The following is a 27257-nucleotide window of genomic DNA, read 5'->3' as shown; positions in this document are numbered from 1 at the left end:
GTTAATCTAAGAAATTAACTGACCTCTATAAGCAATTCTCGGGGCTAACTCATATTCTCCACTATGATAGGGCACCCCATAGTTTGAAGACCCAATTCCACTGTCCAACTTGCACCACTTTCAAGTCATCTTTTGAAAGAAATCCACCATCCTTATCAAGCACCTACATAGTTTCCAAGGTAATAGACAAGTATACTTGACTGGCAAGTTTACAGTGATATTTTTCTTTTTCTAACTATTGGAAGAAGCAATTTATCAGTTGGAGCAAAACAATCACAGCATGGATGGACAACACATAAAGAAGCACAAGAAGATCAGAATTGCAAATGCAAATCCCCAATATATCAGAATGGCAATGTAATATTTTAAAGCGCCAGTAAACACCAAGAATGGAGTGTCAAGTTAAAGTAACATATATATGTTTTGATTTTCTTGGTATCCAATGTTGAAACATCCTTGTCGCAACCACAAATCAGATACTCTAAGAGATGCCTTCCAAGAAACAACTATATCTCCTGCAAATTTTATCCTTCCCTTTTTCATTCATGAAGGTTAGTGAACAATTTGTTGCTTTTGTATTTTTTACATAAAACAATTTGTTGTTATGGTATCATTTATATAATAAATATTTGAGGCAATCCCCATGTAGATTGTTTAATTTGATTCTTATTTCTCAAACAAGCACACAAAACATCCTTTTTCTGAGTTGTTCTTTTTCAATTAACAGGGGAAGAGGATAGCCCAATAGGAGCAATGCCAAGTTGTTTCAGGCTCGGTTGGTGGAATGGATTGATTGAAGAGATTTTGCAAGACTACATTCTAAGAATGTTAATTTCTAATGGATATTTTCTATTAAATGGTCATGCTTTCATATTCATGCATGATTAGCTGGTCACTTTGTTAGAATATTCAAGTTATTTTGTTCACAACATTTTTTCCCATTCAGTTTCACCTTTTTGACACTGCTGAATCTAAGGTCAAATTCGTTGGTATTATGCAGGTATATAAGGCTCGCAATGTTGGTGTTAACAATGTGGTGCTTTTCCCTAAAATTTCTAATGCTCTGAAGGTTTGAATGTTCAGTGTTTTGTTGTGCATGGTCTTTTCTTTTCTTTTTTCTGGTTAGCAATGTTTGAACCAGAACATTGTTTTAATCAGTCACCCACAAGGGATGAAACCTACAATGAAAATGGGCTTGTACCTAGAGCCATAAGACTTCTCAATGACAAGTATCCAAATCTGATGAGCATTGGATCTTAATGTGTTTACCATCACACTTTAATTCTTCTTCAAAGCTTGACATGGTGTATAATATCTAGGGCATAAAGAATTTATGCTTCTTTGTTTCTAGGTGATTTACACTAATGTTGCTTTAGATCCATACTTGTCTGATGGGCATGATGGAATTGTTAGAGAAGATGGTAAGACTTATAATTACTTAATTTCTTCTTTTTCCATTTCTATGTTTATTACTTTTCCCTTGGGATGTAACTTTCATTGTTTCTACATCTGCATGTTTTGTTTCGGGGTGATTATGAATGATGAAACATCCATCAGCTATGTAACCAGGTCGGTGCCCAGGTAAATATTTTTCCCTCATGTTCTTTCACTTCATTTAATGTGCATTGTGTTCAAATCTTCTTGTTGACTTTTATTTTACCTACTCTTATTCATTGATTGCATAGCACTAGTGATTTGCAAATGGTATGTTGAGATAGGTTCAGGTAGGAGCTGATGTTGTAAGTCCAAGTGATATGATGGATGGGCGTGTTGAAGCCATTCGAGTTGCATTAGATAGAGAAGGTTTTCAAGATGTGTCTATTATGTCATATACAACAAAGTACCTTCTTGACCTTTCATTAAACCATCTCATTACTGTTCTTACACTTACTTCCTACTCTTAATTGTAGAATGTGATGTTTCAATAAAGACTTATGGAGATCACAGTTCCATGAATGTTATGAACTTGTGTCTTTAAACAGATATGCAAGTGCATTATGGACCTTTCAGAAAAGCTCTTCATTCTAACCCACGATTTGGAGACAAGAAAACATATGATGTCTTACCATTTTCTAAGTTTTATTTGGTATGCTGTAAGAATTCAGGATTACTTTTGAATGAATACTTCCATTTAATTCAACTTCAATAAGCAGTTATCATATGAATCCTAGAAACCACTAAGAAGCTCTTATTGAATCTGGTACTGATGAAGACAAGGGAGTTGATATTCTAATAGTATGCATGCTTCTATTGTGTGTTTTTCCTTAATAAACATGATCTTGTTACTCTTTTTCACTTTCAAGCTCTCTATTGTGAGATTCAAATGGGTTTAATGTTTTCAAGGATAGGTCAAGCCAGCTATGCCCTATTTGGATGTGATCAGGCTTCTCTGAGACAACTCATCATTACCAATATCTGCATACCAGGTAACATGGATGCACCTATATAATGATTGATTAATTTGACTAGAATTCATGTGCTTCACAGCAAGTTGTATTAGGCAAAGTTTACACTTCCTGTCAAGGAATTTATGCTAATTTCCAAGTTCATATTATTGACAATAGTTTGAAAATGGTTGAACATTGTGGGAGAACACATAACAAGGTCTTAACAACTTGCGGTGTTATTCTTTTTTCATTTTTGTTAACCACAATCTTATGAGAATGATCCTCTGCCTTAAATCACTGTGAGGAACCAAGCCCAATGTGAGGAATCAAACCCGCTTGTCTCTACCATTCATCAAGGTAAAGAGTGGGTCATATCACTTACAACAGCACTTAAATATGTTTACGTTGCATGCTTGGTTATTTAATAAATTAGAGAGAGATGAACCAACAAGCAAAAATACTTTCTCATGAATGTCTGCATCTTTTAAAGAATACATGAATATTAATGACCATGAATACTAAAGCATACTGAATGTAAACTTCCATGAGATAAGAAACAATTTGATTGAAAATCCATGGGGTATCAATATCTCTTCCTGACAAAAGAGGGCAGTAGCTTTAAATGAAAAATTTCTCAGTTTCAAAGTTACCAATATAATATAATTTGAACCTGAATAGATGAGTCATGAGTCAAAATTTTCGCAGAGAATCAAATCAAATATTAAACCCAACTAAACCATTACATTTAGACTTTGCAAGAGAAACCATCAAAGGGTAACAAAATTTGAAATGAGTCAAACCAATTGGTCTTATTTTTTAAACTAATATGACTTGTGATGCTAGTATACAAACCACAGTTCAAATATCAGATACATTAGACATTTATACACAATATTCCAGGATCTCAAGGAATTTTACATCTCTGTTTCCTTCATGAAATGAATGAGGTGGAAGCAATTGGCTAGATTTAGAAGAGTCACTAAGAGAGAGACATTCCTTCAGAAAACAAGGAACTTCGTATTAGAATCATGGTGAGATGATTGATATAAGCAAAACCAAAATGTACCCAAATATGATGAAAAGAATCATTATGTTACCTTGGGTGCTACAATGGACTTGTTTCAAGAACTGAAGATTACCAATTTAGAAGATCTGCAAACTACTAAAATAAATGCAATCAGGTTGGTGTTGTAAAACATTTGATAAATTCCAAGAAGGCAAAATCCCAAGGTGAAGGGACCGGAAGAGGTATCAACACCCAAATAAATGTGAAGATTAATGTTCTTATTAGTGATATTATTATTAAAAATAAGTGCTAATATGAGGGCTAGATGGTTAAACCATCATAGAAGTTCTATTATGTTGTAAGTGATGTATATGAGAGACGTTAAAGTGAGAGACCGGTATGTGTCTTTGTGCTTGTGAGTAGCATTCAAAAACATTTGTTATTCTGTACACTCTCATTCTTATGTTAAATGTGATATAAAAACTAATAGTGGTATCGGAGCAGTTACTGACTAATGGAAAACCCAAGTTTGATGCTAGGAGTTGGTATGTGTCTTTGTGTTTTTAATAGCTGAAGGTTAAATTAAAAAAAAAAGTAAAATGACTTTAGTAGGAAACAAAAGATAAAAATTCAAGTAAACTTTAAATTTTAGAAAGGGAAAATGAGGATAATTTGATTAGGTGACATACAGAGACATTGGAAACAGATACCCAAAGTTCTGGAAGTGCCAAAAACTGAAGAATCAGTGATGTGTGTCAGAAGCAAAACAATTTGTATTCTGCAACCATAGCTTGTATTTCAGCAGCTACGGAAAGTGGTGGCACTCTACAATGTACACGATTACTTGTTTTAGATATGGATCTCTTGTGGCATCTTGGAATTACTTCTACGACTGTAAAGTCTCCTATCTCCTCTCTCTTTATTATGCATTTCATTTTACCAGTTTGTTTTCCATGGTTGTTGGCTTTCTCATCAAGTCAAACTTTTCGTTTGGACTTTGGAGAAAGTAATTACCCATATTTCACATGTTTCAAATCTGCATGGTACCATGTAAAGGGTCCAATCAATCATCGAGAGTAAAGGATCCAATCAATTGTTCAGAGTTCCAAGATATCTCAAGTCAAAGGTTAGATATATAATTGAGTTCTATACTATTCAAAGCTTATAAAGTTTTAAAAACTTGCCAAAATGCTATTGGCAATGGCATATATAAAAATTTCAGCACACCATACAACAGATTCTAGTGCCCAGCAAAGCGAATGTCCAATGCTTTCATTAATAGTACCCGAAAAATAAATAAGTGCTTTTGTTCCTTAGAGTATGGTGACATATGACACCAATGGCGTTAAAGAGTTAAAGGCAAGAAGAAATATTTTCAACATTGCCTAGTGATAGCAATGTTGAGACCGAAGACAAGCAGTGTGATGTCAATAATTGCTTTCCACATCCAATTCCACATAATGTCATTTATTCCCTAGCCCAAGCAACAAGATTCTAAAACTGTACTTCAAAAACAATGGGATTAGCACCAAAACCATGATAAAGTCAAAACAAGTAAATGCCAGCTGGAAAAGGCCAACAGCACGTGGTTTTTCCAGAATGGAGGGGAGTCAAAAATACTTTAAGATTTTTTAATATTGTTTTTTGTTATCAACGGGTTCTTGGTTGGTAAAGCAGGTATGTTAAATACACCTTACCAAGGTTTAAATCCCTCATTACATGTTTCACCCCTCAAGTTAGACCCTGACTTGAGGTAACTAATTCTGGTCAACAGATCCATTAAATCGTGACCCATGCAATGTTTCCCCAATATTGTTGTCATCGCCTCCTTTCCATCTCCTCTAACCTTTCCTCTTGCTTTTCCTTCACTAATTTGTTCAGTGTTTCCACCTCTCACCTCTTTTTCCTTTCCTCACCTGTTTAGCTTGACCACCTCATGTCTCTTTGGCCCTCATAAACATGTTTGACATTTCCACCTTTTGCCTCTTTTTCCCTTGTCAATCTACATCACAAGATTGAGAGAGGCATCTCACTAAGGAGTGTGATACTCTAATGTTCCGGGTTCGAGGAAGTGTAGAAGAGGAGATTGCAAATCTATACCAGCCAAGGGGATCAAGGATCATATGAAGAAGTTATTAAGAAAGGCCACTTTCACATTATTGACCAATTTAATGCCATGTAGGTTATGGATAATTTGACACAAGAAATCCATCTAGATTTGTAGTTGGTCCTTGAAAAAAACATCATCAAGTCTTTGAGACACCAAAGGTATACCCCTTCTTGAGGAGAGCATGATCATGACATTCCCCTGATTCTTAAAAGTGAACCACCAAATGCATATTGACACCCTTTTTCACAAAAGAATGAAATAAAAAAGATCATTCAAAAACTGTTGGAGGTGGGATCAATATAAGAACTTACTCATCACCAATAGTCATGGAGTTAAAGAAGTAAGGGACTTCGCACATGTTTCCTGATCTTAGGGCTCCAATAAGTTGACAATCAAGGTCAAACTTCCGATCCCAATTATTGATGATCTCCTAGATGAACATATGGACGAAAGGTTTTCACTAAGATTGATCTACATTCATGATACCACAGATCAAGATGAAAGAGATAAACATCCCTAATAGAACCTTCAGAACACATGAAGATTATTATGAGTTTCTAGTGATGCCTTTCAGTCTTTGTAACACTCTATCCACCTTCCAGAGCCTCATGAACAAGATTTTCAAACTCTTCCTATGCAAGTTTGTGTTGGTATTATTTGATGATATCTTGATCTACAATGAAGCATGGAAATCCCACATAAAGCATGCTGATAAGTCCTTGCAACTCTTGAGAGACAACCAATTATTCATGCAATGTTTCAAATGTGATTGTGGGGCTCTTGAGGTTGAATATTTGGGCAAAATTTTAAATTAAGTGAGAGTATGAGTTGATCCTAATAAAGTGGTAACTATGGCCTTGTCTAAAAGCATTTATGGGCTTGAGGGGAATCTTAGGACTTCAAGGCTACTAGAGGAAATTCATGGAAAATTGTGGTAAAATTGCAGCTCCCCTAACTTTCCTTAAAAATAATGCCTTTGTTTGGAGTGAGGAAGCAGCACATGCATTTGCTATTGTTAAGGATGCCATGTGCACCACTCTAATATTAGCCATGCTTGACTTTAATGAGACTTTTGTCTTGGAATGTGATGCATCAAGCAGAGGTCTCGGAGCAGCGTTGATACAAGAAGGATGCCCCTTGGCATTCACCAGTAACCAATTGTGTGACTGCAATTTTTGAAAATCCATATATGAGAAGAAAATGATGGGTATTATTCATGTAATAGAGACTTGGCGACCATATCTCATAGAGAGGCTTTTTTAAATCAAAATTGATCATCATAGTCTACAGTACTTTCTTGAACAACAGTTGTCTTCACCAAAGCAACATAAATGGGTCACCAAGATGGAGTAAGATTATGAGATCATATATGAGAAAGGTAAAGAGAATGTTGTGGCTGATGCTTTATCCAAACAATTTGAGTATGGGTCAATATTTGCCTTATAATGACCAAGTCCAGGATGGCTCGAGGAAGCCCTTAGGGAATGGCTAGAAAACAATGCTTTAAGGTAGCTCATCCAACAGCTTCAGATAGATTCCAACCCACCTAAAAGTTATATATGGTGTAAATGTTTTAGGCTTTCTGAAAAGTACTTGTTGAGCTCTAATACTTAGTTCATATGAGCAAGGTGGAGGTTGTCAGTTGTCCTCGAAAGACTTCCTAACAGAGAGATAGATCAACTCAGACAATAAGGAATGTTATATTTGAACTCTAAATGGATTTACATGAGTATGTGAGGTGTGTTTATTGTTTGTTTAATATGTAAGAATCTGGTATGTATTGTGTACAGAACAAAATTAAGGAGGAATTGGTTATGTTGTTATATTGACTTCCTAACATTAAATGTTGACCTAATATGAAGTCTTACATCATTTAATATTACATTGTGTTTCATTAACTCAGATGAATTTTGTGCAATGGTTCGGTCATGACAAAGTGCCAGGAGAACCATGTAATGTCAAATATGATTCTGAAAAAGGCCAAACATGAAGGAGATGTTGCCTATGCTAAGACTTTCCAATCGTCTGTAACCAATGATTTAAAAATTTTGCAATAGTAAGCATTCCATATTTCACATATGGTTCTACTATATTACTCTTTATGCTTAACATCTTCCTTGAGGGGCAATGTTCCAGCACTATTGCAACAAACACATTACATCACAAGATAAAAGAAGTCTTGAAGAAAATTATATATATGTAAATGTTAAGTTTTAGATATAATAAATTTTTGTATGTACATGTGATCAAATTTTGGCTTAATTATTAGCCAACTTAATCAGAGAATAGAAATGAAACAACTTGATGTGAATAAAACCTCAATCTCATTACCCTAACTAAAGAACTGATGCATGGTTCCAACATTATACAAAAATGCATGACCATTAACTACAAATACATTTCAAATTATCCACAATAACAGAACTTGTAGAAGGTAATTATAATTGTTGAGATCCAAGATTTTAACTTCAGTTAAACATCTCTTCCATAATTGTGATGAAAAATAATTAAGGCAAATACTAGATGGAGAATGATCCAAAATGGATCTTGGATAAACCTCTAAGTCCAAAAGACTTCATATAAGAGGTAAAAGGTGCTAAATGGCACAAACCCTTTGTAAATTTGGGTCGGATGAAAGTCAAAGGATATTTCTGAAAATAGTCCCATTGCATAGATCCTTTCAATCTGAATCTAATGCAATTTGAATGGGCTAAAATGGACTTCGGATGAAGAAGTTATCGCAGAAAGAAGATTGCCATTATCCTTTGAAAAGGAGGCAAGTTCTTATAAAAATGGCCTAAAAGGCTCATTGAAGAAGTTGCATCACAAACATGCCAAAGGGAAGGATTTAAGGCAAAGGCGGAAGGAACCCCGATTGCGATCTCTGAATTATCACATCGGAGGTAGACTTCGCCCGATATTGGGACCCCAGGCAGAGCGATATGCGATCAATGCAATGAAGCGATTGCGATGATCGACGATCGAAAGAGCAGAGGCATAGACCCCGCCAATGTGATATGTGATGTGCAATATCGGTGATCAATGGATCGATGGATCGGCGATCAGCATAGTCAAAGGGAAGACCCACGGGGTTGTTTCGATTGCAATATGCGATCAAAGCACGGACCCGATGGGAATTATAAGCGCAAATGCATAATATTTGAAATCCGATTTATTTAGATTTTCTTTGTATTTCCCGTATATTGAAGTTTTGACCTCCCTCCTAAGTGAATTTGATATGTCGATAGAAGGCAGACCCGATGGGAATTATGGACGCAATTTCATAATATTTGAAATCCAGAAATGCGGGATTTCTTTGTATTTCCTATGTATTGGGTTTTTGGCCAATATGCCATGCGATTACGATTTGCGATGGAATGGCGGACCCAATAAGATTTTAAGCGCGATCCTATATTATTTGAAGTCTGGGTAAATGCCCATGATGGGTTTTTCATGCATTTCCTGTGTATTTCCGTTATTTTGGCTGTTACAGCCAGAGGAAGGAAAAAACGATCGGGTCTCCCGTGCCGACGGTTCCTTTCCACTGTGAATGGATTCTTGTGGTGAAATAGTCGAGTTTTCCATGATGGAGGACTATAACCGATGCCACACAAATACACAGAGAGCTCAATTGACAAAGGGTAGAAAGCTTGGAGTTTTGGAATTGCTTGGAGGTTGAGCAAAACCAGAGAGCTCAATTGACATAGGGTCGCTTGGAGGTCAAGCGAACTCAGAAGCTTGTAAGATCCAAGAGCCAGAGCCAGAGCCAGAGCCAAGAGCCAGAGCCAAAGCCAAAGCCAGAGCTAAGAGCCAGAGCCAGAGCGAGAGCGAGGGCCAAAGCCGAGAGAATAGCAAAGAGATTAAGTGATCCAACTGTTGTTGGTGTCCAGAGTGTGCTGAAGACAGAAGAAGGAGTGCAGAGACAATTAAGAGAATTCTGAGGGAGTCAGAGAAGCCAGAAGCTCAAGAAGCTCAGAGCACTGACTAAAGGAATCAAGTCCAGAGAAGCCTAGAGCTTTCTGCAAAGTGAGGACAGCTAGTGGGATAAGATGGTATTCTAAACCCATAGGTTCAGTTGTAAACCAATGGAGTTGAGTGTGGAGCTTGTAAAAGAATTTATGCCATAATCCGAGAGAGCCTAGTTGAGTTGACTAGAGCTCAAGGAGACGTAGCCCAAAATATTTGGGTGAACTCCATATTATATTGTTGTTATGTGTGATGCTTATTTGCTGCACTATTTCACTATTATATGTTTTTATATCAATTTAAGCAAATAAACTTAAAGCACATAAACAGTTTAAAAACAAACACAAGCATACACCTATTCTCAAGCACTTTTTAATTCCACATCTGGTTAAACATAAGGTCTTGGAAATATATAAGCTTTGGAGTGGGAGAGGTTCTTGTAAGCTTGACAAGAAGCCTTTAGTGCCCCATTTCAGATCAAGTGGTATTAGAGCATGTCATATCAGATCTGGTTATATCAAAGCTAAGTTTGATTAACCGCACCTTCAAAGAAGGTGATATCAAAGCTAGTTATACCAGAGCAAGTGGTATCATATTAGAATGCTTGATTGACAGAGCAAAGGTTGCTTGTCTGTAAGGTGTTTAAACAGTCAGAGGTTGATTGTATGCTTGTTTGCAGATTGACTATTGTTTGAGTTTGCAGAGGTGAAGGGAAAGTTGTTGTTAGCTAAGTCCAGGAGAGGACAAGAAGGAAGAAGGGCTGAAGGCATTCTTCTTATCCCAAAGGAACTCAAAGCAATTCTTGAAGCACAAGAGATTTGTTGTGAAAGGTTGCTTGAATAAGCTCTTTGTTAATCTTGTTTGAAGTTCTTTTGTTCATTCTGATAATGACAACTTCTACAAGTGAGTCCTCAAAATCTTCATTCTTCACAAGAATCTTTGATGAAGACATGAAGCAAGACTTTTTTATCATGATGGATATGGTGGGAGAAATGTATGAGGATGGAAGGAAGAGCATCATACTTAAAGAGCAGTTGAATTACATGAAGGAAGAGAAGCATTTGCTTTTTGACAAATTGCAGGAAATGGAGAGGCAACTTCATATTGCAAATATGAACTTGAAAAGGATGCATGAGTTGGAGACACAGCTCTTTGTTGGCAAAGAAGCCTTGGTCAAGTATCAGCTTGAAGAAGAGGTAAACAATTCCTGTTTGTCTTCAAATTCTTCTAAGAATGCTTATGTTGGTTCTTTTGAAAAACATACCAAAGGCATAGGTTCCAAGGTAATGTCCAAGATGGGCTATGAAGGAAAAGGCTTGGGAAAACATGCATAGGGTATTGTTGAGCCAATAATGGTTGAGGAAAGGCCTAAGTATTTGGGTCTTGGCTATGGACAGTCTTATGGAGAAAGTTCCAAAGTTACCATGAAGGCCATTGAAATAGTTCCAAGAAGGAGTTTCATTGCAGGTCTTCTACCTCAAGAGTGTGAATATTGTATTCTTGGGCAAAGCAATAGTGTGAAGCATATTTTGCATAAAGAAGGTGTATATCAGCATACACTTGAACCAAAGACTTGTGGAAACTCTCACAGCCTTGAAGAGATTGATGATGTTCCAAAGGGAGCTACTTCTTCATTCAGTTCACCTCCTCAAAGGCAATAAAGGTGAAAAAGAAAGGTATAAATCTGGTTCTAAACATATTTCCTTTGATTATGTTTAGCATGATAAATTTCCACATAAGCATGGGAAAATAATTGCATGTTTCTTTTGTGGTTTGGATAACCATAATGTTTCTAGATGTTGGAAGAGAATGGCCACATACAGGAAACTTTTGAAGGAAAAGAAGTGTTGTGGCCACAAACAACCCCCCTCTTTGTTTAGTATTAGCAATAACACTAAGCAAATGGGGACCCTTAATAAAAAATCCAAAAAACATTTTTATAAAAACTTTTGTATTTAACTCCTTAAAACTATATCGCATCGCGAGAAGAGAATAAAGCATTTCCTTATGAGCATAATAAACTGCAAAGAGGCGACGTGAAATTCATCGCATCACGTACATTATGAAGCGCTCTTAAATGAAAATCTTAAGAAATCTCCAACGGCCGATGTGCGACGTCGCATATCGCAATATCGCATAAGCAGCACCCAATGATTTAACGACTCGTCGCGATCTGCGATAATCTAATCTGAAAAAGTTGCGATGACACATCTAGGTAATGCGATGACGCGATGCTACTATCGCCCATCGCAAATTTCCTCGGCTCAACATTCAAGAAAAGTTGTCTATAAACCAAAATTGGGCGCGCGCCTTCAAAGAAATTAATGAATGTACGCCAAAGTATTCAAGAAGGACAGTTTTGTGTTTTTTGAAGAGTCAGTTCACGATGAGTGTCATGATTTTATACATTCATAGAGGTTAGAGCTTTCGTATCAGTATTGATTATCATTACTCTTTTCCTTTGCGTGAACTGCAGGAATGAAAAACAGGAAACAATATGAATCAATGAGCAGGAAACATCTAAGGAAAAGGGGAAAGCGTCAATGCTCGGAGAACAGAGAAGAGATGCCTTCATAAACGGATGCCGCATGCAATAGAACCGCAGATTCCAGAGTATCACTCAACAAATGCTGATGTCAATAGGTGATTCAACATTCAGGGTCAGAAAGCTCACAAAAGCAGCATGTTTAAGAAAATACCTGAAACTTCTACCCGGTAAAGGAAAAAGCGCTAAAGGCGGAAAATGCACCAGAAAAGCCCGGAACAAAGAACGGATGCAGTTTTCGATGCGCGATTAGAGCCTAGCGCTAATCGCGCATCGCTAAGAAAATTGTTCAGAAAGCAAAGTCCCTAACTTGCTTAGTCATTCGCAAGGCCGGAAACCGAAATAGCAAAAGCAGAAGCAGTTTGAGAGAAATTTGGGTTATTACCAAGTATACACGCAGTAAATCCACCCAGCCAAAGGAAGATTCTCAAAAATATCTTCTAGTTTACTAGAAAGTGGTGCCAGCGCTTGCCATTTCTATTTTCATAGCTCAAACAAAAGCAGAAGACGACCAGCCGACTCTTCCCAGGCGAATGTTGCATGCTCGCAGCACTGAGGAGCAAATACAGAAATAGTTAGGAATTAGATTCAATTTTTAGAAATAGTTTTGCTTAAGAAAAAGGGCGGTCATTTAAACCGTATCTGAAATTTATGTAATTAAGTTATCTTAGTTATCAGTATTTAAACCCTTCTCATGCATTTGGAGAAGGGTCCAGAAATTTGTCAAAAACTTGTCCTCAGAACATGCACTTTTGCACCCTCGGAGGGGGTTTTGATGAATGGATGGATCAAGGTTTATTAATGCTTGCATTTGATATCTGCTACTGATGTTGCACTTCTGTACTCTTAGTAGATGTTAGAGCAAGGAGAGATAGATTTGTTGCTTGAAGCTTATGAGTAGAACCAGTCATAAATGGTACTTTTATCTCTTGGCCATTTCTGCTTATATTCTTAAAGTGATATACAGTCTATAGTTGTTTATATGTTATTGCATGAATGTGTGAGTTACCATTTGGCACTTTTGTACGGTGGAGTCATTTATTTATGTTTGATATATGAATAACTTATTATGCGATATGTTGTTCACAACTATTTTGCCTAACTTTTTATGCAAAGTGGTTCATCTTAAATTGATTTCCATTCTTATGATAGCTGAATGATCTTTATTACCAGTTATTGTCTGAAATCTTTTTAGATCGCATAATAGAAGAAATACACCCCGGGTTAGCATAGATTAGATGTGCTATTTCTCATTAGATTACAATAGCATAGAGTTAGTTTAAAAGTTTGAATTAGATTAGCTTTAAGTATTCTTAGATCAGCAAACATCCAACTCTGCACACACACACACACACCCTTAGATTGGGAAACTGGTCCCATTATCCCCAGTCCGACCCGCTATACCAAACGGATAAGGAGGTGCCAACCAAGGTCCGGACCGGGTGGGTATCCCCCTTGTTGTCGACCTGATTTTCGGGGCTTCAACATATTTGGCACTAGAAGGAGGGCCCGAACTATGAATGGCACCTAAATCAAAATCTAAATACCATTCTGAGAGTAAATCGCCCTCATCAACTCCCCCGACTTCCCCAGCAAGTTTAAATCCTGAGTTAGAAGTCGCTCGAGTATTAACCGTTGCTACACACCCTAATATTTCAGACCAATCTACCATTGAACCCCCTGAAGTTCAAACTCTGATTCACAAACTCCAGGGATTTTCCATTTCTACTCAGAGGTCTGATAAATCTCAAAGCAACGTGACTTCGCAGTACAATCCTGCTCATCCCCTGACTAGATTAAAGAGTGAAAAATTTGGCATCCAGCCAACTGAATTCCCTCTCCCCACCAGGAAAAGAGCAAGGAAAACACCACAAGAGTCTGACAGTGAGACTCTTTCATCTACATCGTCCATTTCAACTCCCTCACCGCAAAGTCAGCCACCCACATCTTCATTCCAAACCATCATTCATCCGCTTACCGGAACTCCCACAACCCTTCTTCAATCATCTACGATCATAGTATCCTCATCTTCCCAGCCACAGGGATCATCTTCTGCGTTTTCATTCACTAGCAACTCGACGATGGCCCAGTCTCCATGGAATAATCCTGGGGCAGTTTTAATGCCTCCACCCTTGAGTCAAATACCGGCCCATCCTGAGAAATGGCTACCCAAATTCAATCCAGAAGCAGGCATGCTAGCAGAAGAACACATAAACAATTTCATGCTTTCTGTCAATCTCAACGGAGTTACTAACGAAGATGCTGTTGTTCGGCTTTTTCCCTATACAATGCAAGGAACAGCCGGGTCATGGTACTTTTCATTACCCTCCAGGTCTATCACAAGTTGGGACATTTTTCAAAGTCAATTCCTCACCAATTTTGGTGATGACAGATCAACGGCAACGTTAATCAATGACCTATCTAACCTTAAAGCCGAGGCTAGAGAACCCATCAAAGATTTCAATTTACGGTTCAATAAGATCCTCAACAAAATTCCCACTGGTTCCCAACCCAGCGAAGAAGTACGATGTGAATGGTATATTACGGCCTTACCATCAAACTTAGCAATCTTCGTGGATAGGGCAAATAAAACAACCTTAGTTGAAAACTTGACAGAAGCGATAGCAGTAGAGAAACGCGTAATAGCCCTGGAAAAAAAGATCTGCATTAGAGGAACGCAAGTCTAAAAAAGTCACCTTCAAAGAAGACTCCAAGAAGAAACAAACAAAAGACCCTTTCGATTTGGTAGGATTGCAGAAAGTATTAAAGACCATGTCCAATGAGATGATTGACATAAAAAAACAAGTAGCAGAAACTTCTTCAAAAAAGCCCTACAGAGCTTTTAAAAGAGGTCCTTCAATGGATGTGAAACCACCCAACGCTATGTCAAACGTCGAATCCGAAGAAGAGGAAGAAGAAGAAAGTACCACTGAAGGACAGACTGATGACGAAGAGGTTGTGGAATTACAAGGAATGTGGGATTTCATCCTCCCACAAGAAGAAGATCAAGAAGCATTTCCGGTTAGCACACGAAGCAAAAATCAACTTGATCCTCCCCAAACTACCCCTAAGCAGAAGAGCGCAAGCCCTGCAATAAAAGATAAAGTCGCAACAAAGAAAACGACCGCTAAAGCGACTCAATCTAGCCCAGTCCAACCAGATCAAACAACTCCATCAATAACACTGATAGTGTCGGATGAAATGGAATACAATATTATTGACAACATGAAAAAGACTAGGGCTAATATTACCCTTTACGAATTGAGCAAATTGAAACATCAACAGAAGATAATGATGAAAGAATTACATGTCGTTCCTATTACATCTTTGCCTACAGTTGTAGCTTCCCACAACATGGGAAGACCTCCAACCAACACGATCAATAAGATTGATCCAAATGACATCGCCTTGATTGGAGGAAGATCAAGATCTCACACTCCCCCTTTTATTCTCACTTATGAAATTTTCAATAAGAATGTGCACAATTGTTTGGTATATTTTGGTGCTTCAACGAATATTTTACCCAAATCAATATGTGCCAAGTTAAATGTCCAACCACAAAAATCCGCAGTGCGCATAGTTCAGCTTGATCGATCTCAAGTAGAAGTGATTGGTGAACTTAATCAAGTAACCATAAGATTGTCATCTAACCCGAAGGTATGTCAGGTTATTGACATTTTAGTGGCTGATATCCCAGAATTCTATGGATTGATTCTTAGCAGGAATTGGTCCGAGAAACTCCATGGATACTTTTCAACCGACTATTCACACATGTGGTTACCCTATAATGGCAAACCGAATCAAATAAAGGTTGAACGAGAATTACACCAAAAGTACATAGTAACGGAATTGGAGGGAGAAAATGAAGCAATAGCGTATAACAGCAGTATCATAGGAAATTACTCGGTAGATTCTTTTCTCGGCAATTTCAATGCTCATACATCACCTTACTTAGAAAATTCAGTTTTATCCCAAGTCGAAAATTTTTCCCAAACTGATAATTCAAAGTGTGTTAATTTTGTAGATAAACCTGTAAATACATCTTTGTTTTGGAAATTATATTTTGATGGCTCTAAATCTAACGAAGGAGCAGGAGCAGGATGCGTTCTAATTAGTCCAGAAGGAAATAAGACCATGCTTACGTGTAGACTCGAATTCGATTGCACAAACAATACAGCAGAATATGAAGCCTTGGTGCAAGGCCTATACAAAGCAATCGGGTTGAATGTCAAGTATCTTCAAGTCTTCGGAGACTCTGAGATTGTCGTCAAACAGGTACATAATACTATACATTGCCTATCAAGTCATTTAAAACACTATCAATCTTTAGTACAAGATCTGACTGAGCATTTCATAGCATTCAATATTTCTTCAATCCCAAGACTCCAAAACGCAAGCGCAGACCTTTTGGCTAACGTAGCCTCTAGGCTTATTCCCTCCGAAGAGTTTAGTCTAGATAGATTCTCAATAGAATTGATCTTTAGACCATCCATCCCTGACAACATTACAAATTGGAGAGTATTCAACGACGATCCTGATATTGTAAATTTCCTCACTTCCGAAGGATCCTACTCCAATCAGATAATTGACGAAGACCATCACGATCGACAAATACAACAAAATGGCACTGATAATGCTATACCTAAATCAGTGGTTAAGTTAGAAGACTTATACGATTTGAAAAATCGGTTTAAAAGGCCTGCCAATTCAAAGCTCTACAGTTCAACTCTGAACTATGAATTAGTAAACCTAGGGACCGATGATAAACCACAAAACGTTACTCTAGGCATAGGCCTGGCCCCGAAAGAAAAACTAGCGTATATTCGTCTTTTGAGACAATATAAAAATGTCTTTGCCTGGAATTACAATGAGCTGAAGACGTACGACACTTCTATCATTCAGCACACTATCCCTATGATTGACAACGCAAAACCTGTCCAACAGAAACTGAGAAAGATCCACCCCAATTTAGAAAATCAGATAAAAACTGAGCTAAACAAGTTATTAAAAGCCAGAATAATTTTCCCCGTCAGACATTCCAAATGGGTTTCCAATATGGTACCCGTTAGAAAGAAAAGCGGAGATATTAGAATCTGTATCGATTTTCAGAATCTCAACAAAGCCTGTCAAAAAGACAATTTTCCTCTCCCACCTATGGAACAGATATTACAGGCAGTAGTAGGCTCAGAACTGATGTCTTTCTTGGATGGATTTTCAGGATATAATCAAGTGCTGGTACATCCCGATGATCAGTTGAAAACCACATTCAGAACTAAATGGGGCACATACGCATATCGGAAGATGCCATTTGGTTTGATCAATGTCAGCGCTACATTTCAGAGAGTCATGGACATCGCATTCAAGGGTTTAGTCAATAAATCCGTAGTAATTTATTTGGATGATATAACAGTGTACTCCAAGAAGCGAAGCGACCATCTCAGAGACTTAAAACAGATCTTTCAACGATGTTTAAGGTATGGGATTTCACTTAACCCAAAGAAATCTTTTTTCGCATTAAGTAAAGGAAAACTTCTAGGATTCATAGTGTCAAAATCCGGTATTCACATTGAGCCTGACAGAATCAAAGAAATTTCTGAAATATCCCTACCTCATAATAAAAAAGCCATGCAATCTTTCCTTGGTCAAATCAATTTTGTAAAGAGATTTGTCCCATATTTTTCATGAATTGTGTCTCCTTTGCAAACCATGATTAAAAAGAATTCAAATTTTAAATGGGGTCCAGATGAACATGAAGCATTCAACCTGATCAAACAAGCTATTATTAATGCTCCATCTTTAGCAACCCCGAATTTTTCAGAATCTTTTATCTTATACACATTTGCCTCAGAGAAATCTTATGCTGCGATTCTAACTCAAGCAAATCAAGAAAAAGCGGAAGCTCCAATTGCGTTTTTTAGCTCAAATTTACAAGGTGCTGAACTCAATTATTCAGACGTGGAGAAACAGGCCTATGCTGTTTTCAAAGCGGTCAAATATTTCAGACCTTTCTTACTTAAAACCCATACTAAGATCATAGTACCGTTTCCAGTGGTAAGAAATCTTCTAGTACAGAAGGATGTGGGTGAGAAAAGAGCAAATTGGATCACTGCTTTACAGGAATACGACCTTGAGATCAAACCAGCAAACATTGTAAGAGGTCAAGGCTTCTGCAAAATGTTGGTTGGAGCATCGCAAATTCCTGAAGTCCCATCTGAAGAGGTACAACTGTATGAGGAACTCCACGACAGACCAGCAGGCGGACATTATGCTGGAGATGCTACTGCACATAAGATCTTACGTGCAGGATATTACTGGCCTACGCTGTTCAAAGACTCGCACAGTTACATAAGGAAATGTCAAGTCTGCCAAACAACTGCTGGAAGACAAAAGAAGCCGTCCCTGCCACTACAGCCAGTAAACATCGAGCAACCATTCAGTCAGTGGGGCTTGGACATAATAGGTGAGATCATTCCTCACTCTTCTAAGCAGCATAGATACATCCTCACGAAAACAGATTATTTTACTAAATGGGTAGAAGCAGTTCCCCTCAAGACAGCTAATTCTGAAAATATTATTGAATTCATAGATCAATTTATAATCACTAGGTTTGGATTACCAACGGCTTTAATGTTTGATAATGCATCATACTTTTCTGGGAATGCAATGACTGAGTTTGCACTTAAAAGAGGGTTCAAACTGAAATATTCGGCCAACTACTATCCGCAAAGTAATGGGTTAGCTGAGTCAACAAATAAAAACCTAATCAGGATTATTAAAAGAACAGTTGACTAGAACCAAAAGAATTGGCACAAAGCTTTGGTAAATGCTTTATGGGCAGATAGAATAATGAAGAAAGCTTCAATCGGCACTTCTCCCTTTAATTTAGTTTATGGGAAGGAAGTGGTTCTTCCAACTCACTTAGTCATCCCCTCTTTGTCTTTAGTACAATACATCGGTGAAGTATCTACTTCCTCCATGCAACTAAGACAAATGGAAATAATTAAATTAGAAGAACAACGAGAACAAGCTAAGAAAACCCATGCTCATCACCAAGCGTTGATAAAATCCTCTTTTGATTCAAGCATAATGACCAGAAAAAATTTTCATATGGGAGATTTAGTTTTGAAATGGGATAAGGCTCATGAAGAAAAGGGAAAACATACGAAATTTCAAAAGATGTGGCTTGGTCCTTTTCAGATTGTTGAAGTCATAGGTCCATCAACGTTTGTGTTGCAGGATTTAGCAGGTAGAAGGGATTCTTTGCCTGTTAATGGACAAATCCTCAAAAAATATTTTCCATAGAAGATTATTCTTCTATTTTGTAGAATAGTTTTGGTTTTTCTTTTCTTTTGCATAATAAAACCAGTTGTAAATGGTTACTACAGGTATTCACGGAAAAGACACCAATTCTCTTTCAGATTTTGAGCTTTTCGCTTGTATAAATAACAAAAATTTTCATAAATCTGATCTTTATTATAGACAGATAGAGTTAAAAAACGTTAGCCTAGATATGATGCTAGTTTCAACTTCAAAAAATTGATGAAAGCAACCTTTAGCGAAGAAATTGTTTTATATCAGCACAATGAAAGGTATCAATAGCAAAATAAGGGTTCTCTGTAAAACTGCTGTTTTCAAACTCTATTATTGTCGTCCAGAGCTTTCTTAAGGAAAAATAATGACGTCCTCCCCGCTAAAGAAAATCGCAGCATTCAAAGGAACAATCCAAGAAACACTATTTCTTAAAAGAATAAGAGGTCTCATCACGAGCCGGCTTATCATGATCACAGATATTATAACTTGCTGACTTTGCCAATACTTTCTACCAAAACAGGGCAATGACTCAAGATTGTTGCAATCAAAAGACAAGGGGTCTCATCACGAGCCAGCTTGTTCAGCAAAAGTATAAATCAAGTGAATGACTATGTCATAATTTGGCTACCAAACCAAGACATCGTTCTTTAGAGAATAAAAAAGGAAAAAGTGTCAATGTGGATTTTTCTTCGAACGTTGTAGATAGCCTTAGGCAGGATAAAGGATCATTGTTGGGTAACAGGTAACCCTGTCGAGGCTATGGACGCCTGCTGGCAGCAGAGGCTCTACCTACGACAAATGAGCATATTTTAAAAGCCGGCACACAGAGAAGACTTTATTTTACCTTTACAAGACCAAGTAATGGCTGATGTAAATACAACGACAAAGCCTGAGGAAGCAAGCAATTAGAATAAAAAAAGGTTGAAACAAAATATCATTAATAGGATAAGGCATAATGTACTCTATCTGTCCATAACGAAATTTAGACTTATGAAAATTTTTCTGTTTTGGAAGTTAGAATTCGATAGAAAAACAGAGATAACTGGTTCTTCTAGGTGAATCGCCATTGTTGTGGCCACAAACAACCCCCCTCTTTGTTTAGTATTATCAATAACACTAAGCAAATGGGGACCCTTAATAAAAAATCCAAAAAACATTTTTATAAAAACTTTTGTATTTAACCCCTTAAAACTATATCGCATCGTGAGAAGAGAATAAAGCATTTCCTTATGAGCATAATAAACTACAAAGAGACGACACGAAATTCATCGCATCGCATACATTATGAAGTGCTCTTAAATGAAAATCTTAAGAAATCTCCGACGGCCGATGTGCGACGTCGCATATCGCATAAGTAGCACCCAATGATTTAATGACTCGTCGCGATCTGCGATAATCTAATCTGAAAAAGTTGCGATGACACATCTAGGTAATGCGATGACGCGATTCTGCTATCGCCCATCGCAAATTTCCTCGGCTCAACATTCAAGAAAAGCTGTCTATAAACCAAAATTGGGCGCGCGCCTTAAAAGAAATTAATGAATGTACGCCAAAGTATTCAAGAAGGACAGTTTTGTGTTTTTCGAAGTGTAATAACCATGCACACACAGTAACTAAAATCTGAAATACAGAAGCCTGAAGAATTAATTTGTACTTACCTTAACTGTTGCTGATTTTGCTACTGAACTGGTGATTCTGCTGCTGGTGATGCCGTGGCTATTTTGATCCAATCTCCGGGAGACCAATACCGCCCAACCAGACTGAGAAAACCTAGCTGCTCAATCCAGAAAGCTGCTCAATAGAAGCTCTCTGTCCCTCCGTGCCCAGAACCTCAGACGGCTTAAAGCTCTTCCAATAGATAATTATCTTCTCCTGGTTTTCTCCTGGTGAAATTCTGCTTCCGGTTCTCTCTGCCCCTCTCTGGTTTTTCCCCCTCTCTCGATATAGGCTGCCGGTTTTTATCCATGGGCCTGGCGGTGGCCGCCCTCCTACCTGCAGCCACCACCTTCCCCCTACTTGACACGCCCTCCATGCAATTTAACTCTCAGATATTTCCCGGCAAGGTGTGCTCTGTTATAAATTTCCAGCAGGTTGGACGCACCCCTTTAATGATCTTTGGTATATATATATTTTTTTAGCACAGTTTAGTTTTACGCTTTAGTTTAGATACGTTTATAAAGTTCAATTATATGTTTTATAACATTTCATTTATATATGTTATAAAGTTCAATTATATGTTTTATAACATTTCATTTATATATGTTATAAAGTTCAATTATATGTTTTATAACATTTCATTTATATATGTTATAAAGTTCGATTATATGTTTTATAACATTTCATTTATATATATTATAAAGTTCCATGATATATTTTATAAATTTATATTATAAAGTCCAATTATATATTTTATAAAATTTAATATATATATATATATATATTATAAAGTTTAAAATTTTATATAATGGATCAATTTAGATGGGTCGTTACATACACCCCCCCTTCTGAGAACTTCGTCCTGAAGTTTAGAGTTTTAAGTTCAAGGTTTTAATGGACATGACTTTTTCTATCCAGGTCCCCAAGCTATTCAAAATCATCCTATCCTCCCTAATTTCTTCTGCTCCCATCCTATCCGTCCTCTACAGGAGTATGCCATGGCGTCAATTTTACTGACCCAACCATTCATAAACACTAAGGTGACAGCGTCGGCTATACCGACCTGATTCCCAGTAGGCATCCAGCATTCATCATCACACGTCTAGGGGAGCGTGACTCGCACAGTCCTCCCATGACTCCAGGGTTCGGAGGATAAACGGTGGGTAACACCTCCACCCCTCCCAGTAAAATTAGGGCTACTACCCTATCATTGAATCACTTTGAGCTTTAATAGGTCTGAGGTTTTGTCATCACGTGGTCATCTCGGAAATTGGATCATTTACCTGCAATCATACACTTACCCATGCATTTGTAAAATGTGCATCAGCATATTCAAAATAACTCATGTATTATTCACATATGACACTACAGCATAACATATTTTGCCATATTCCATGCATGTCTTTTGACGTTCACCTAGATTGTATTCACTTCCTGATTTCTATCCCATTGATCATATTTGACAAAATAAATAAATCCGATCTATAAATAAAGGTCTTTCCTTAAACAACTATAACTTAGTAAAATGAACCACATAGATTGTTTTGGTATCCATGTACCAGCAGGAATTTAAACATATATTATGCCATAAAGTTTCATGTCTATCCATAATCATTCAAAATGTTTCTGAGTCTCTGATTGTAGTGAAGTAAATATATACTAAACATATTGTAAAGTTCTTCAAAATGGACATAAATTAGGGTATCTCTGACATATGTCCTCTGTACTTTCCCAAGTTGCTGATCCAGGACTATACTTGTCCCATTGGACCTTAACTTGGTCCACCAGACGGTTCCTCAGCTGTCGAACTCTACGTTCCAGTATACGTAACGGTTCGACCGTTATGACTCCCTCGTCCGATACCTGCAATTCTTTCCACTGGATGTTATGAGATAGATCAGCTATATAATGTCTTAATACAGAAACATGAAATACATTATGAATTCTATGCAGGTGAGGTGGCAGGGCAAGACGGTAGGCAACAGGTCCAACTCTTTCCACGACTTTAAACGGTCCTATAAATCGGGGTGACAACTTTGTCCCTTTTCCGAATCGAATAGTACTTTTATTTGGTTTGATGCGGACGAAGACTTGGTCCCCTACTTCATACCTCCTATCATTTCGGTCAGCATCATCATAACTCTTTTGTCTATCCTGGGCTTCCTTTAATCGTTGTCTAATCTGTCTGACCTGCGCTTCCATTTCATGGATTAATTCTGGTCCTATAATCACCCGATCTTCTAACCTGTCCCAACTTAACGGTGTTCTGCAAGGTCTGCCATATAAAGCTTCAAATGGAGGCATCCCAATCAAACTGTGGTAACTGTTGTTGTATGCGAATTCGACTAAGGGTAAATACTTTTCCCAGTGTGATTGTTGATCCATTACATACATTCGCAACATGTCTTCAAGTACTTGATTTACTCTTTCAGTTTGCCCATCAGTCTCAGGATGGTAAGCAGTGCTTAAATTTAGCTGAGTACCTAAGGCTGTCTGCATGCACGTCCAGAATCTGGAAGTGAATTGCGAATCTCTATCGGATATAATCTTCTTAGGTACTCCATGAAATCTGATGATTTCATTTATGAATACTCGAGCTACGTCAGCAACATCATAAGTATCTCTTACCGGAATGAAATGGGTGCTTTTTGTTAATTTATCCACCACTACCAGAATGGCATTGTGTCTTTGAGAAGTAAGAGGTAGTCCAGTGATAAAATCCATAGAAATGGTCTCCCATTTAGACATAGGAATGTCATGGGGTTGTAAGAGGCCCGCAGGGTGACGATGATCTGCCTTTACTTGCTGACATGCCAAACATTTTGCCACAAATTGAGCGATATCACGCTTCATGCCTGCCCAAAAGAAGAGTTTCTTGGTATCTGCATACATTTTCCCTACTCCAAGATGAGCACAATATACTGCTTTGTGAGCTTCCCCAAGGATGGTATCTCGAAGATCTTTATCATCAGGAATGTACATCCTTCCATGGAATCGTAGGATCCCATCGTTTTCTAATTCATAACCCTCAAATTTAGATTCTTTTGCCTTAATTCCCTCAAGACTTGCCCTCACCTTTAAATACTAGATGTCTTTTATAAGACGATCCAATACTCGTTGTCTTAAGTCCACTTTAATGGGTATGAGAGAAAATATCCGGGGTCTCCTGCTTAAGGCATCGGCTACTACATTTTCTTTTCCCTTAATATATGATATTCCGAAGTCATATTCACTTAGGAATTCACTCCATCGTCTTTGCCTGGCATTTAAGTCTCTTTGGGTGAACAAATATTGTAGACTTTGATGGTCGCTTTTAAGTGTAAAATTTCGTCCCACCAGATAGTGTCTCCAGATCTTTAAAGCTAGCATTACAGCAACCAATTCTAAATCGTGAGTAGCATAGAGTTCTTCATGAGGTTTTAGCTTTCTGGAAGCATAAGCTATCACTCCCTTATCCTGCATCAACACTGCACCCAGCCCTTGCTTGGATGCATCAGTACATACCGTGAAGTCTTTGCCCATATCAGGGACTCTTAGGATTGGTGCACTGGTGAGTAGTCTTTTGAGTTCAGAGAATGCTTTATTACCTTCCTCGGTCCACTCATACTTAACACCTTTACGCTGAAGGGTTGTGATTGGCTTTGCGATTTTGGAGAATCCCTCCACAAATCTCCAGTAATAACCTGCTAAACCCATAAAGCTTCGTATCTCATGTGCATTTTTCAGTATTGGCCATTCCATGATCGCTTTTACCTTCTCAGGATCTACTGAAATCCCTTCACCTGATATGATGTGACCCAAATAATGAATCTTTTCCTGAAAGAAAGAACACTTGGACAGTTTTCCATATAACTGACGTTCTCTAAGGCAGGACAATACTATCCGCAAATGCTCTTCATGCTCTTCTTCATTCTTGGAATAGATGAGAATATCATCTAAAAAGACTTGTACAAATTTATCAAGATACTGACGGAAAACACTGTTCATAAGATTCATGAATACGGCTGGCGCATTTGTTAACCCAAATGGTACCACAGTAAATTCATAGTGCCCAAAACGTGTCCGGAATGCAGTCTTAGAGATATCACTTTCAGAAATCCTTAGCTGATGATACCCTGATCGAAGGTCAATTTTTGAAAAGATAGCAGCTCCTTTCATTTGATCGAAAAGATCATCGATTCATGGCATAGGGTATTGATTCTTTACTGTAGCTCGATTCAAGTCTCGATAGTCTATGCATAATCTTAAGGATCCATCTTTTTTCTTCACAAAAATTACAGGAGCACCCCAAGGTGAGGTACTGGGCCGAATAAGCCCTATATCGAGTAGTTCCTTCAACTGGATTTGCAATTCCTGAAGTTCTGGAGCTGTCATTCTATAAGGCATTTTAGAGATTGGTTGGGTACCTGGCTTTAACTCAATAGTGAGATCCAATTCTCTTACCGGGGGTAACCCAGGTAGTTCCTTTGGAAATACATCCGGGAACTCGGCTAACACCGGATATTGTTCCAAGGATGGCCCTTTTTCCTGGCTTACTTCGTGAATTGCATAAGCCTGATAACCCTTTCTTAAACAACGTTTCACCTGCATTGCCGAAATGTAGCGTAAAGAAACTTCCCTCTTGATTCCTTGAATTTGGATTACTTCTCCCTCGTCGTTTATGCCCAAAATCCTTTTTCCATAACAGTCCACCCAAGCTTGGTGAGCTTCCAGCCAATCCATACCTATGATAAGATCATACGTTCCTAAGGCTGTGACATAGACTTTTAGTTTAGTTGAACAGACCCCTAGGTCAATTTTGCATTGATCCACACTCAAGCCCACGGTTTGGAGTTCTCCTGAGGCCATTTCCACTTGGTGGAAATCATTTTGTCTACGAGCTGCCAACCCACATTTGTTTAATGCATATGACGAAATGAAACTATCTGTGGCACCAGTATCAAATAAGATTTTGAGTTTTATGCCATTGATAATACCTGAAGATTCCACTACAGTGGATTGATGAGCTGCTTGGTCGTGGTTGACTACTGCATGAATTCTATGATTACTTCGATTGGCTAATATCGGCTCCTTCCCAGTCCTATGCAATATGTTCGATGAAGCTTCTGGGCAGTTACGCTGGAAATGCGGCCCCCCATCCAAGCGTGGTGGGCCCATAACCCACAGGTCCCCAACAATTGAGCTGCGCTGATCCTCTTGAATCAAGGTGTGAATTCCTAGAGAACGATCTGCGTCCTCCCATGTTGATTCCTCTCGCACTCCTTCCTCTACCGGTAGTCCCTCACGATGCCCATGGTCTGGTGTTGGACGATTCCGCGGCTATAGTGTTTACAGCCATGGGAGCTCTTGTCCCCATACTTGGGGTAAACCTGTTACCGTAAGGTGGCCTCGAGCTACCTCCTCTGAAAAAGTTCCGGGGAGCCTTCCCTGGAAATCCTGATTGTAAAGGCCCTGTTGGCCCCATATCCTTTTTTATTCCAAGGTGCTCTTCTGCATAACGGCCACATTCGACTGCCTCGGCTACAGATGATGGTTTCCACATACTTACCAAGGCTCTGATGCGAGGATTTAACCCAAATATGAAGCGTTCAGCTTGACGTTCATCAGAGTCTAAGTAGTGAATGTATTTTACCAGCTCCATAAACCTTATTTCGTACTCTTCCACCATTTTACTTCCCTGAATTAGTGTATGAAAGGCTCTGGCTTGCTGTTGTTGAAAGTATGGAGGTAAATACTTTGCACGGAACCTTTCCTCAAATAGTTCCCAAGGAACATTATCCGATGTAAGGTGCAGCTGCTTTTCCAGATTTCCCCACCAAATCAAGGCACTTTCCTTTAGTTGAAACACGGCAATCTTTGTTTTTGCTGAAGGCGAATATTCTCTTAACCTAAAGCACCGGTTCATCCCTTCCAACCATGCCTCAGCGCGTTCACCAGCTCGACCTCCCGAAAATTCTGGGAGTCTAATTTTCTGAAGCTCTCTAGAGATGTCTTCTCTCGATCCTCTGGGCTCCAAATTATTTGGTTCCGCTGAACTGGTGGCTACATGCTGAAATTCCTCTTTGTTTTTAGCCTTAGCTGATTCCTTTAATGTCTCCAATAAGGCTTCCAAAGAGTTCATTATCACAGTCAACTCTGGCGTTGGAGCGTTTGATGTTGACGGTGGTCTTGGTGGTGACGAAGGTGATGGGGATGGTGATGGCGACGGTGGCGGCATTAATGGTGATTATGTTTCCTGGTCACGTCGTTGTCGCTCATACGTCCTTACCATGGTAA

The 27257-nt window shown here is 38.3% G+C and overlaps 1 pseudogene; it reads left to right on the top strand.

Moving 5' to 3' along the window:
- The first annotated feature begins 442 nt into the window (after window positions 1-442).
- On the top strand, window positions 443-27257 carry LOC149228186 (delta-aminolevulinic acid dehydratase, chloroplastic-like; annotated as a pseudogene).

The sequence above is a fragment of the Pinus tabuliformis genome, chromosome J (assembly GCF_031772625.1).
Source record: "Pinus tabuliformis cultivar Carrire ecotype Pingquan chromosome J, CPIR1, whole genome shotgun sequence".
NCBI classification, from domain to species: Eukaryota; Viridiplantae; Streptophyta; class Pinopsida; order Pinales; family Pinaceae; genus Pinus; species Pinus tabuliformis.
The sequence above is the reverse complement of the archived record's forward strand: the minus strand, read 5'-3'. Positions and strand labels throughout refer to the sequence as shown.